General features: G+C 43.9%; 1 protein-coding gene across 5 annotated transcripts in view; it reads left to right on the top strand.

Moving 5' to 3' along the window:
- The first annotated feature begins 7,023 nt into the window (after positions 1-7,023).
- Positions 7,024-12,460, top strand: part of Fat3 (FAT atypical cadherin 3) — a 651,224-nt gene continuing 645,787 nt past the window's right edge. For 2 of the 5 annotated variants that reach the window (XM_013069628.3, XM_013069629.3), the window contains exon 1: positions 7,024-7,593. The gene's annotated coding sequence lies outside the window, so the exon portion shown is untranslated. The remainder of the gene's footprint in view (positions 7,594-12,460) is intronic. The other 3 variants (XM_004838019.3, XM_004838020.3, XM_087212273.1) reach the window with 2 other exon arrangements.

The following is a 12,460-nucleotide window of genomic DNA, read 5'->3' on the forward strand; positions in this document are numbered from 1 at the left end:
AGGTCTACTATCAAGAATATATAAAGAACTGAAAAAAAAACCAGACCCCCCAAATTCAAAGACCCAATTCAAAAATGGGCATCTGAAATGAACAGACATTTCTCAGACAAAGAAGTAAAAGCAACAAATAAATATACGAAAAAATGTTCAACATCATTGGTCATTGGAGAGATGCAGATGAAAACAACACTGAGATTCCACCTCATCCCACAAAGAATGGCTGCTATCAAGAAATCAACCAATAACAAATGCTGGCAGGGGTGCAGAGAGAAAGGAACACTTCTCCATTGTTGGTGAGACTGTTGGTGCAGACTGGTGCAACCACTGTGGAAATCCGTATGGAGATACCTCAAAGAACTAGGACTACAGGTCCCATTTGACCCAGCTATTCCCCTACTGGGAATCTTCCCCCCAAAATGAAAAGAATCATACCACAGCGATATATGTGCACCTATGTCTATAGTGGCCCAGTTTGTAATAGATAAAGCTTGGAAACAGCCCAAGTGCTCATCGACTGGAAACTGGATAAAGAAGATGTGGTTTTTTAATAAAATGGAGTACTACTCAGCCATAAAGAATGAGAAACTAGAGACATTTATAGCTAAATGGATGCATATTGTGGCCATTCTCTTAAGTGAAATAAATAGGACACACATGTGTAAATACAGAATAGTTTCTCTAGTGCGAGACATTGAAAGTGTAAATAAGGATGAAAATGTTTAAAATGAATAATTGAAAATTTGAAATAAGAAAAGGTCCAACTGTTTGGGGATGGTGGGAGGGGAAGGGGAAAGGGAAGAAGGGAAAAGAAAAATTATGATAAAGAAAAAAATGGAATCAAACTCTGTGTAAATAGGGAAGGGTGGAGGGGGTGAAGGGTGCATAGGTAATGGGAGAAAAAATAAGAACTAAGATACATCACATTCTGGTACAAACACCTAATGATAAATGTAAATGTATTTTATGCCTAAATTTTACATATATATATATATATAAATTTTAAAAATATTTTTACAAGAAAAAATAAATAAATAAATAGATAAATATATAAATAAATAAATTACATAGCAACTATCCCTTTGATTAGTAAAGAGACATCTTAATTTGCAAAGGGGTCATGTTCCAAAGTCTGCAAACTGGTTGTTTTGAACTTGGAATGCTTTCCCCATAGAAACATGCCATAAATGGTGATGTAAGTAGATTAATTTCCATCAACATATTTCATTCGTAATATTTTACTGTGCTGAAATGTAAGGACAAACAGCAAGAATCCATAATTTATCCAAATAAGTATTAAAAAAGTGATTTTTATATAAAAACTCTAAAACTTCATCCACATACTTGAGGAGAAACAGATTTAGTCAAGAAAATTCATGAAAATTTTTACTGAAGATAATAAAGTAAGATCTTGGAATTGTTCATATGTTGGTATCTGAAAACATTTGTCCTTAATTTATAACACTATGTAAAGCCTTAACAGATGTAGCACTAAATATCTTTTATTCTTATTAGTAATGTTCAGTGTTTAACATTAGCTTATAAGTAAATTAGAGAGAAGAATGAAAAGTTCTCCTCATTGTTGCATTTACAAAATATCATTTGGCAAGTGGTGACTTTTCCACTGGTCCATGATCCACTGAAGTAGACATCTCATCAATTTTGTTAACTAGTATAGTCCCACTACTTAGAACAGGGTCAGGCCAAGTACATAATTTTAAATACTTTTTGAATGAATATGTGAATGAATGAATGAATGAATGGATAAATGAATAGAAAAAGAAGAGTGCCTTAAAAAACAGAGAATTGTAGATGTGTTAAAAATCAAATATATGAAAATAACTTATTAGTCTGTGTAGCTGAAGAAAAAGGAAAACAATAGCCAAAGACAGGTTCATATAAAAATATTTTCTATTTCTATAATTTATATTTTCTAAATATAAAAGTATTTTCTAAATATTTTCTATGACAACAGTTGGTAAGAAATTTACTTGGTGAAAACCTAGAAGTTAGCTGTGCCAAGGTTGGATTGGTTGTGTTTTTTAAAATAAGAGGGACAGTGATTGAGCTGCCTTAGGACAGGTGAACAGCCAAAAAGGACTTGTGCAAGTACAATAACTGGCAGAGCAAGGGTAAGCTGATAGAAGGTGTCTGCACAGCATGTACATACAGGGTGGTTGCCAACATAAAAAATTTGAAAATAAAAATCATACAAAGTGAAGGAAGGCAGAGGAAGAGAGGGAAGGAGGGCAGAGAGAGAGAGGAGGGGAAGGGGATGAAAAATGAATTGAGATGTGTTATCTACAGGTACCAGTTCCGCACAAGGAGTGAAATAATTATGAACTGCAAACATATGCTAATAAAAACTAAAAGTTGTAAAACAGTAAAATAAAAATCAGCTTATATTTTAGTATTATAATTCACCTACAATCTAAAAATCATCAGTGACAAAATATTTCTCCATAACAAGATCCTTTTTGGTCTACATTCTAAAATATTCCCACAGTTACTGTTGAGTTTAATTATGTAGAACATTTTAATTACTTATCCTTTAATAAATCTTGCAATGTAAGTGGAAGTTAATTCAGAGAACTTCCAGTTGTAGGATGGGTCCTCAATTCAGGTGGTCTTGGCTGCACATATTTAAGTGTTAGCTCCAACAGTTTGGAATTATCTAAGTTTGTTTCAAGTACAGTTTGTACCTCCAGATCTTGGAGTATTAGATATTTCTCCACTAAAACTGTAGATCTGAGGAAGCTATGTTAGCAGTGTATCTGAAAAGTTGTAGAAATAGATTTTGGGTTTCAGAGTAGGCTATCTTACGTGCAAAATTTTAGTTCATCTGGGCTCTGTGGAGGATCTTTGGAGATACTCTAGTATCACTTAAATAGAAAGCAAATATTTCTGTGTAAGCATGTATATATTCCTTTAAAAAGTTCCATAGGTATAATCAAAGGTTTTTGTAACCCAAACTACATAAAGAATGCTTAGCATATCCAATATTTCTTTCATATCCCACGATTCCATGGTTTTATAATATGCAGAGCCATGTGGGAAAAAAGTATACTATAAAAACATTTCTCAGTATTATAGTGATATATTAAGTGTGTGATGTATGCCATTTTAATTATAAAATGTAAATTTCCAAAAGCAAATTTAAAATCTAAGAATATTCATGTATTAATAAACAACATGTCTTATATAAATGGATGCTCCCATGCACAAGTGGACCCTTTGTGTAAACATTACGGATTTAATGATAGTGAATATCTGGAACGTCAAAACTTTACTGTTTTTGAATAAAAGTTTGGCTTGAAATATCCACATGGATACGATGTTGTTTCAGATCTGAAGTTAGAGTCATAGAGTTTTGGTACAGGAGGGATCATAGTAGAGTCTGAAGTTTATTCTGGTTTGTAGCAATGGCTTTAAATGTATACAATATAAAGTGTTTGCCTAATGATTTATCTCCAGAAGAATAATACTAGTTAAAATATTTAGTTATTTATTATATCTAAGCGCATGCTTTTGTGAATTGTCTCACTTATTCTTACAATAATCTATTAGGTCAATATCAATACAGGTCCTATATTACGTGTGAAGGAACTAAGACCTAGGTAAGTTAGAGAACTTACTCAAAATAATAGAGTTTTAAGGTGGAACATGGAGATTCTAATTCAGTCAGTCTTTCTCCCCACAAACCATGTCTGCTAAACCTCCAGCCTAAACAGATTCCTATCATAATGTGGCTTAATTTTATTTGTTCCAAAAGAGATTATACACAAAAAGGAGAACATATATGTATTTTCCTTGTGATCAATTATATATGTGTATATATTATATAAATGTGCATTCATTATTTTCATAGGTTTTGAAAAATCATTTGACTCTTATGAAATGTAGATGTATAGATAGTAGAAGTTTTAGCCTATGATTACTAGAAAGTAGAATGCGATACAAGAACTTATGTAACATACATTGTTGGGAATTGTGATTCCAGGGAGCATATGAGAGCCAGAGGGAAAGATCCAGGCAAGGATGGAGAGCCAGCCTAGGGCATGCTATTGAGTTGGCCACTGTTTTAGCAGAATGGCTATTTCATTAAGAAAGACCACTTGAGAAGCTGAATACAACATATAACAGAACCTTGAAACATTCCCAGAGCATTTATCAATTGGTCAAAATTTTCCACAGTGTGTTTAATCTCTCACATTTCTAGGTTTCAGTTCACACTCAAACCTCAACCAAGATGTCCTGGGTTGATAGGTGAGCTGCAGGAGAAAATTAGGCTGAAGCACAATCAGATGGCACCCAGGCGGAGCTAGCTGGAGTCCACTTAGAATCAGATGCCACACTGATGGCTAAAAGGAACGAGTAGGCCAGAGAATTTGAAGTGGTGAATGTGAAGTGTGATCTAACAAGTAACATGTTTTAATTACTCTAAATATGCAGTTTTTCATTTTTGGCTTCCTGTCTTAGCTACCTTTTTCTTGCCGGGGCGAAATACTTAACAGCCAACAGTTAAAGAGGAAAAGGTTTATTTTGTCTTACAAATTGTAGAGGATTCAGTCCACAGTCGGCTGGATCCAAGGTAGGTTGGCATAGCAGAATGGCATCACAGAGGAGAAACAGTCAATGGCAGAGAAAGTCAGAGGCAGCATGCAGTAAATCTCCTTTTCCCTTTTATCCCATCCAGGCTACAAGCCTTTAGGGTGGTACCACTCACACCAAGGGTGGGCTTTCTCATTATCTACACCCAGAACTATGCTAAATCAAGCAGTGGACTAATTTAGTTAGCATATCCTTAATTCATATTCTCATACCCTTAATCCACATTGACACACCCTAGATCCAGCCACCTCTGAAAAGCCCCACCTACGAGTCTATGAGGCTTTGGGGGACATTGAGATACAAGCCATAACCCTTTCCTCGGAAGACTTTGTCTTATCAATCACATTCTTCATATGCTCCTCTAAAAGAAGAGTCTATAGATTTTATCATTTTTTCATTCTTTTTATTTACTAATATTTACTGAATGTTCCAGGTTTTTACTGGGACAGAAGTAAAAATGCAAATATGATACAGATTCTCTGCTGTCATAAAGTCACTGTGCCTTCAACAGTACTGGGTATTTCTTAAAGAAATGAACTGGCTTTCTAATATCATGAAGATTATTAGCACAATGAGTATTAAAATGCTGTGCAAATCCGAAGTGACCAGAGGATTTTCTTACTAGATCTACCATGCTACCAGCCTTGTAGGAAGTCACTTATCCATGGGCCGTAACGTTTATTTCTGTTCTGGGAGTAGAGACTGTTTATTATCTATGTACTGGCCAGTGATGGGGAGTCTGAAATTAAGACAGATTTCTGTACTTATGAGTAAGGTGCCTCCGAGGCATAAGAGAACATTTTGAGGAGCCAAGATCCAGGAGCATCACCAGCATCCCAGCTACTCCTCCGCTCACCTGGCAGTCTTCCCAGCAAGAAGGTGGAAGATGCCCTGTGTCACTGCCAGCACTTCTTCTCTGAGCATCCCAGTGGCCAAACAACCACCAGCTGACTCTACCCACTGTGCTGCTCACAGGAGTCAACTCCTTCCTGCACTTCCACATAAGCACTTGGGCAGGAAATACATTGATTCATTAAAATCTTTCAAGCAAAGTTAGCCGCATTCTGTTGGTTACAGGGAAAATGCCATGTCAGGGACATATTTATATGGCAGTAAACTTTTAATGCCTTAGAAAGCAGCTAAATAGATAAAATCAGAATAAAATTATTCAGAAGACAAGGTTTTAGAGAGCAGGTAAGTTTTCCTAGCCTTATTGATGGTTTTCATCACTCCAGATCCATCTTCTGGCCTTTCTGACAATGAAAACCACAGTAACATCATGCTTATTACCCCTGAATTAGCTGATGTATGGGGAGCTGTCACTGCTCCTTAGTGTTCTCATTAAACTCTCAGGGCAGAGTGACCAGCTTATGCTTGGTGCTTTAGGGGGCAGTCAAGGCAGCGAGGAGGCCTGAGATTTTCAAGGGGTCTTCTCACAGTCTTCCCCTGGGGAGTGGAGGGCCTTTGTGTAACTTCCAAGAGGACAGAGGCTTCAGGCTGGACCTGGAAGGCCAGAAAGGTAAACTCACTGGGCACATCAAAGGGCTTGATCTAGTGAATGAACACAAAGCCCTCTAGTAGCAACCCCTATCTCCTCCCTAATGAGGACTCCCCGGTTCAAAATAAGGAATGACCCCCCCCACACACACACACAGAAACTACTCAGGAGTGAGCACCAGAGCTAGCGTTAGACGCAGATGTGAATCCTGTGCATGAGTGGGTGAGTGGATGTGCAGGGCGTGTCTGGGGGTGGGGTGGTCAGGGATGCCTCTGTGCCAGCAGGAGAAGAAAGATGGAAATGTCAAGCTGCACTGGGCGGGGCAGGGTGGGTTCTGGGGCTGCAGCCTTTGGGATGAGGTATGGTTAGGGTGGGGATGGGGGAGTTCCATCAAGGATCCCACTGACTGGGTGGGCGGTGCGGAAGTTACAGGAACAGAACGACTAGTTGAAGTTGAAAATCATGAAGCCCTGGATCAGTCACTCATGCCTTTTAGATCGGTTCTCCTTCATTTACACACACACACACACACACACACACACGCACGCACACACGATGCTTTGTGGGAAACTTCATGGATCTAAAAAGGTGTGGAAGTAAAAGGAAACCTGGCTCAGAAGCACAATTTTAGTAAAGAGACACAATATTTTTGATAGTCTAATCTTCAGGCTAGCCTTGGGAACCTTCCACAAACTACACCAAGCTCGCGGTGCCTCAGTTTCCTCATCTGCCCTTTGGAAACAAAATGCAATCTATGCACAGGGTTGTGTGCGAGTCAGCCTGAATGTGGTGCGTGTGAGCTCTCTAAAGGTGACAGATGCTCTTCCCGCTGCAGGAAAGCACATTGGTGTTATCCAGGAGGTGTGGAGGAAGACTCCAGCTCTAAAATTAGTCCAGCTTCCAGGCCCGGGGACCGGGAGCGCCCTCCAGCTTGCCACGAATTCCCCGCATCCCCCGCCCGCTCGCCCCCTCATCCCTGCACCGCGCCCGCTCGGAGATCGCCAGTCAGCCCCGACGCACGCGGACGCCTCTCTCCCCCTCGCCCCTTGCGTTAGCGGTTTGGGAGGAGGAGACCACGAGAGAAGCAGTGAGAGGGGGGAGAGGCGAGGGGCCGTGCGTCGGCGTCTTCTGTGATGGGGAACTCGGAGCGGTAGGAGGCGAGCAGTAGCGGCGCGGCTGCAGCTCTGAGCGGACCCGAGAGCCCGCGCTCCTCCCGGCAGGCTGCGCTGTGATCCGGGCTGCGGATTGGGATCTAGCTCCCCCGACCCTCTCCTCCACCGCTGTTCCCTTCCTCCGCCTGCGAACCTGCTGCGGTGGCGTCTGGAGCGCCGAGCGCCGAGCGCCTCGGCTCGCTTCCCCAGGCCCGGGAGCGCGCGCGGGCACTGCGGCGGCAGCGGCTGGGAGGCCGGCTTGCCGTAGGCGAGAGCGCCGGGGGAAGACCACGGGAAAGCGCCTGGTGGAGCCGTGGATCTCCGGCTGAGGCAAGGGTGCGTGGGGATTTTGAACGTGAGGGTTTGGCTGCCCGGTGCACCCTCCGGAGCGCGCCTTTCCGAGCGTGGCCCCAGCGGCCGAGTGCAGAGGGGCTGCGAGGTGGGCTCCGGAAAGCGAGAGCCGGCTGAGCGCGTGGGGAAACTTTTCACCTCGTAAAGTTCCTGCCTGGGCGCAGCCGGGAGCCACGGTCACCGCAGCTGCAAGGCAGGAGGAGGCTCGGCCCTGCGGCGGGAGCCGGGAGGGAGGCTGCCAGGGAGAGTTGGCCAAGTTTGACGCTGGAGATTTAGGAAGAAAGCGAGAGAGGGGTTGCAGATGGGTGCACCCATCCCCGTCCTCCCTCCACCAGCGCCGGTTGCCGGCTGCAGGTGGATGAGAAATCCAACCAGGACCCCAATGGGTGTCGGGTGCTCGCCGGGCGCAGTGGGGGTGTTCAGATGCCTGTGGATGCACTTGGGGGACCTGGAGGCGCAAGTTGGGTCCTTGGTATACCAGGCACCGCGCAGAACAGATAGCCCACCATCCACTATCACCGGAAAAGAGGAGAAGGGTAGCTGACAGTCAGCGGGCCCACTCTGCATGCCCGCCTCCGGCTTGCTGGGGTCGTGGGCAGCATGAGGAGTACTGAATGGCAACGGCCCTTGGCCTGGGGGTGACAGCCTTTTGAGTGGTCTTGAAGAGGGACGATTGCTGATACCTTGACATAAGAGGGAAACGGAATGCGTTAGGAGAGTGCTTGATTTCTGGTGCGTGCAGGGTAACTGCTGATCTTTGAAAAGGGTCTGGCTGTCCGGGCATGCCCAGCCAACCCTCTCCCGGTCGAGGTGGGAACGGGAAGGCGCACCAGGTAGGCGCTCAGGGTCCCTTTCCCAGAGGTAGAGTGAGTGCACCCTGTCGTCGGGGTCAGTGTGTGCAGGGATGTGCGGGACGCGGGCGGGAGGCAGCAGAGGTAGCCGGAGCCCTTCCTCGTGGCCCTCCGTGAGTGAGAGGATTTGGCCAGTGGGGGTCGCTGAGCTAAAGTGCATCAGGGCCCAGGCTTACTCGAGGTGGCGAGCCCGGCTATTTTTAGCAGTACTGTGTTCTGTATTCACCCCTCCTCTCTTGCTGACTTTTGTCTTGTGTGCTTTCCGATATGGTTAAACACTGACCACGGTTAGACTTCGTGGAAAGCAACTTGAATCCACTTTTCCATACCCCACTGTGGTGGGCGGGGTGACGCTTGGGCCAAAGGATTCGGGGGTGGCCTGAGTTTGGCCGCCGCTACCTACCAGACCTCTCGGGTCAGCTGCGATGGGGGTGGGGGTGGGGGTCCGTGTGTGTGTGCCTGTGTGTGTGTGTGTGTGTGTGTGTGTGTGTGTGTGTGTGTATAGGGCCGCGCGCGCGCTGGAGGTGGCGTCCTGAGGCTGAAGATAAGTATAATAATGGGGGCAAACCAGACAGTGGGGGAGAGTGTCCCTGCCTCGGATGTGAAGAGCGCGAGAGGCTGCGCTACTCGGCGAGATGGCCCCGGGGACTAGGAGAGGTTTAGGAGGGAAAGGCGCCTGCTTCTTGCAGAGTGGGAAGCCGGTTCCTGGTCCGCCGAGCCCGCCCGGTGACAGCTCACTCCTGGGCCAAGGCTCCATCTCGCCGCCTCCCACGCGCCGACCCGGACTCGGTTCTGGTTTCCGTGAACCTACGGCAGCCGTGGGTGCGGGGAGGGGCGCGGGACAGCGCTAATGACTGAAGAATCTTTTCTCCTCCTCTCCTCCTCCCCGCCCCCATACTCCCGCGCTTTCTTTCCAAGTTGGATCCCGCTTGCATTTACAAATGTCAGACAAACCCGAGCTAAACTCCCCCTCTCGCTGGGTACCGGCGGGACGGGGGAGGGAGCGCCTGGGGACAGGCGAGCTGTCCCGGCAGAGCCGAAAGAGATGGACGTTCTCACTCCTTGACCGGCTTGAGTTGCTAGTTCTTGGACCTTGATGCTTAAAAGATGTATGCATAAACAAATAACAAATCGTACACTGATCTTGGACCTTTGGATTCCGCCGCTTTTCTCCTCCTTGCCGGGGAAGTATTCGGGCCCCCAAGCTTGTCTTTTCCAAGGCAAGTGGTGGTGGTGAGAGGAGGGCGGTTGGGAGCCGGCCGAGCGGTTCTGCACGGTGGATTTGTGCTCCTGGCTTTGTTGCCAGGATTAGATTCCCTCGGATTGCCCGGGCCAAGTTAAACGCAGAGACTGAGAATGAGCCAGAAAGACTACAGATGACTTTGCCTGGATTCAGGCAGCAAAATCAGGTGGTGGAAAGGGCAAGCCCGCCATCTAGGAATTTGGAACCAAGATGCTCACATCTCAGCATGGATTAAAGGAACTCCGGATTTCATCTTCACGGGCAGGCATTGAACTTGTCTTCGTGTTATCGAATGCTTGAATGATGTTCTAGTGTGACGTGAAGATTTGAATCTAATAAGGACAGAAAGGGAGAGAGAAGAGACTGAGAGCTAGAGATTCTGCAGGATCCTAGAAACTGCCCAGAGCCAATTGCTTCTGCTTTTTTTCCTCTTTTCTCCCCCCCGCCCCCGCCACCTTTTTCTAAATTGGAGCAGTTTAACAGTGAGAGAATAAAGAACAACCAAGAAAACCAGGGCACAAGAGACAAAGATGAAAATGCATAACTTCAGCTCTCTGATGTGTTTTTTTATCTGTTGGGGTTGGGTTGGGTTTGGGGAAGGTTTTTTTTTTTTAGTAACATTTTTTAGGGAGAAAAGTTGCCTTTGAAATAAACAGGATCCTGATATTCAATCATGAATCCCTGTTGTTGTTTTTTTGGCCTGTGAACAATGAGTGATGCAGGGCCAGTTTGTATGCACAGTGCACTGGGATGAGACAGTTCCCAGAACTGTCCAGTCCTAACGTCTTCATATCTGAACCACGCAGAGAGTGCCTCATGAAAGGCAGCTGTCTCAGAGATCAGAAGGTGGTCAGCTGCTGGGCTGGCTCCATGTCTTGTCGCTGCAGGATTTTCCCAACCAGTGTTTGTTGATCAGTGACCAGCTATCAAGCCTTATCCTTCCTCACTTTCTTTTTCTTTTCCTCCTTTTCTCCCCCCCCCCCGCCCTTTCTTATTGTTTTTTATTTGATTCCCGGCAGAATGATTTTAGGATTTTTTTCTTAATAGTCAGGACTCTGTTAACTGGCAATTACAGTTGTGCTGAGCTACTAAAAATGAAATGAATAGCAATAAACAGAGTGGATGCCCACTGACCTGTGTGTTATATGGTTATATTGCTAGCCTGCAGCTTTTTGCAAAGCAGGGGCTCTTCAGCTGCTCACGTAAGAATATTTCAATGCGTCAGGTTGTGTTATCTTCAGCCTGCCTTCTTCCCATGCTGCAAAATGACCTTCTTTAATCTGACTGATGAATGATGTCACATAGAAGAAGGCAATTACCAGTGAGGAGAGGATATTCAGTTATTAACAGCTAGTCTGAGGAGTGCTCTCCATGCTGGTTGTGTTGTATACTTTATTGATGGTTCAATATGCACAAAGACCATTGTGGCTTTATCTTACTATTTGGGAAGATAAGTATGGTATTCCTCTGAACCCAGCTGACTGGTATATTGGCTTTTTCTTCCTGGGTAAGAAGGAAAAGGATAACACTGGGGATCTGGATTTCTTCAATTGTGAATCATTGCCAGGTTTTTCATTCTGCAAGAACATTGAGGGACATCAGATGGGATCAGGTGGACCATTCCATTTAAATTGATTTCCTTTGATTCCTTCAGAAGACTATTGAATCAGTGCTTTTACTAATTGTGGCAAAGACCAGAAGTGGAATAAATTTTTAAAGAAAAAGGATCTGACAGACCTACAAAAAAGGATTGTGCCCTGTGTCCTTACAGAAAAGATAGTCTCTGATTTCCAGAGACATGAAGAGTCTTCACAATATTTAAAGAAGAAACACAGCCTTGTATGTGTTGTTTTGCTTATTGATAAAATTTTTTGCCATGGTTACTTGATCTCTAATTCTTTAATATGTCATATTGGCATCTTTCTACCCAGTTACAAGGACTGTGTATATATTTTTTAGCTCGACCTCTTGAGAATCACCACAGTGTGAGTTTCCCCATGAACGCTCTTAGTGTTAATAACCTGTGTTTTACTCAATTTGATTTTATAGGCTTTTCAAATTTATTGATTTTTCTGATTACCTTCTCATTTATTAAGCTTCCTACCCGCCCTATCATTGCTTCCTTTCCAAGAATAATCTCAGGAAAGTTTTCCCTTCCTTTCTAAAAAGGCCAGTTTAATGCCACAGATTTGAATTTATTTAGAACATATTTGACACTTCACTAGTGGCCTCAAGCCAGTTTTTGGTCTATCAAAATAGGCTATCAGTTACATGTAACAGTGACAAATGAGACATTTTAATCATTCTAAATTGAAATGGCATTCCAAGACTAGTCTTAATTTTAGTGTATTTTAAAGATTTTCTTCTTAATGTATTAAGTGGAAGAGATGAAAATTTGGGAATGGATTTACTGGCATGATGATGGTCAGAGAAAAGAGAAAACAGACTTCTAAATGTAATGATCAAACTTTGTGTAATCACAGTGTTACTTTCTTCTCTGAGTTAATATAAATGAATATGGAGACCTGGGAGGAGATCTAAGGCAGGTTGAGGGATTGTCCTTTCAGACCATGCTTCCTGAGGCTACTCCCATGCCTGTCCAGAAAAGGCTACAGAGAACCTGAGAGGGGTCTTTGAGCAGACTTCAGTATTTCACCGTTATGAGCATTCAGGATTTTGTTTCTCTTAGTTTTATCTTTTTAATTTTTATTTTGCAAAGGTACATGGAATTTAAGATCATTTCCTTTACTTCGTTCTT

Source organism: Heterocephalus glaber, unplaced genomic scaffold, assembly GCF_053883595.1.
Source record: "Heterocephalus glaber isolate CG9 unplaced genomic scaffold, H.glaber_assembly_v1.0 deba00001429, whole genome shotgun sequence".
Classification (NCBI taxonomy): domain Eukaryota; kingdom Metazoa; phylum Chordata; class Mammalia; order Rodentia; family Bathyergidae; genus Heterocephalus; species Heterocephalus glaber.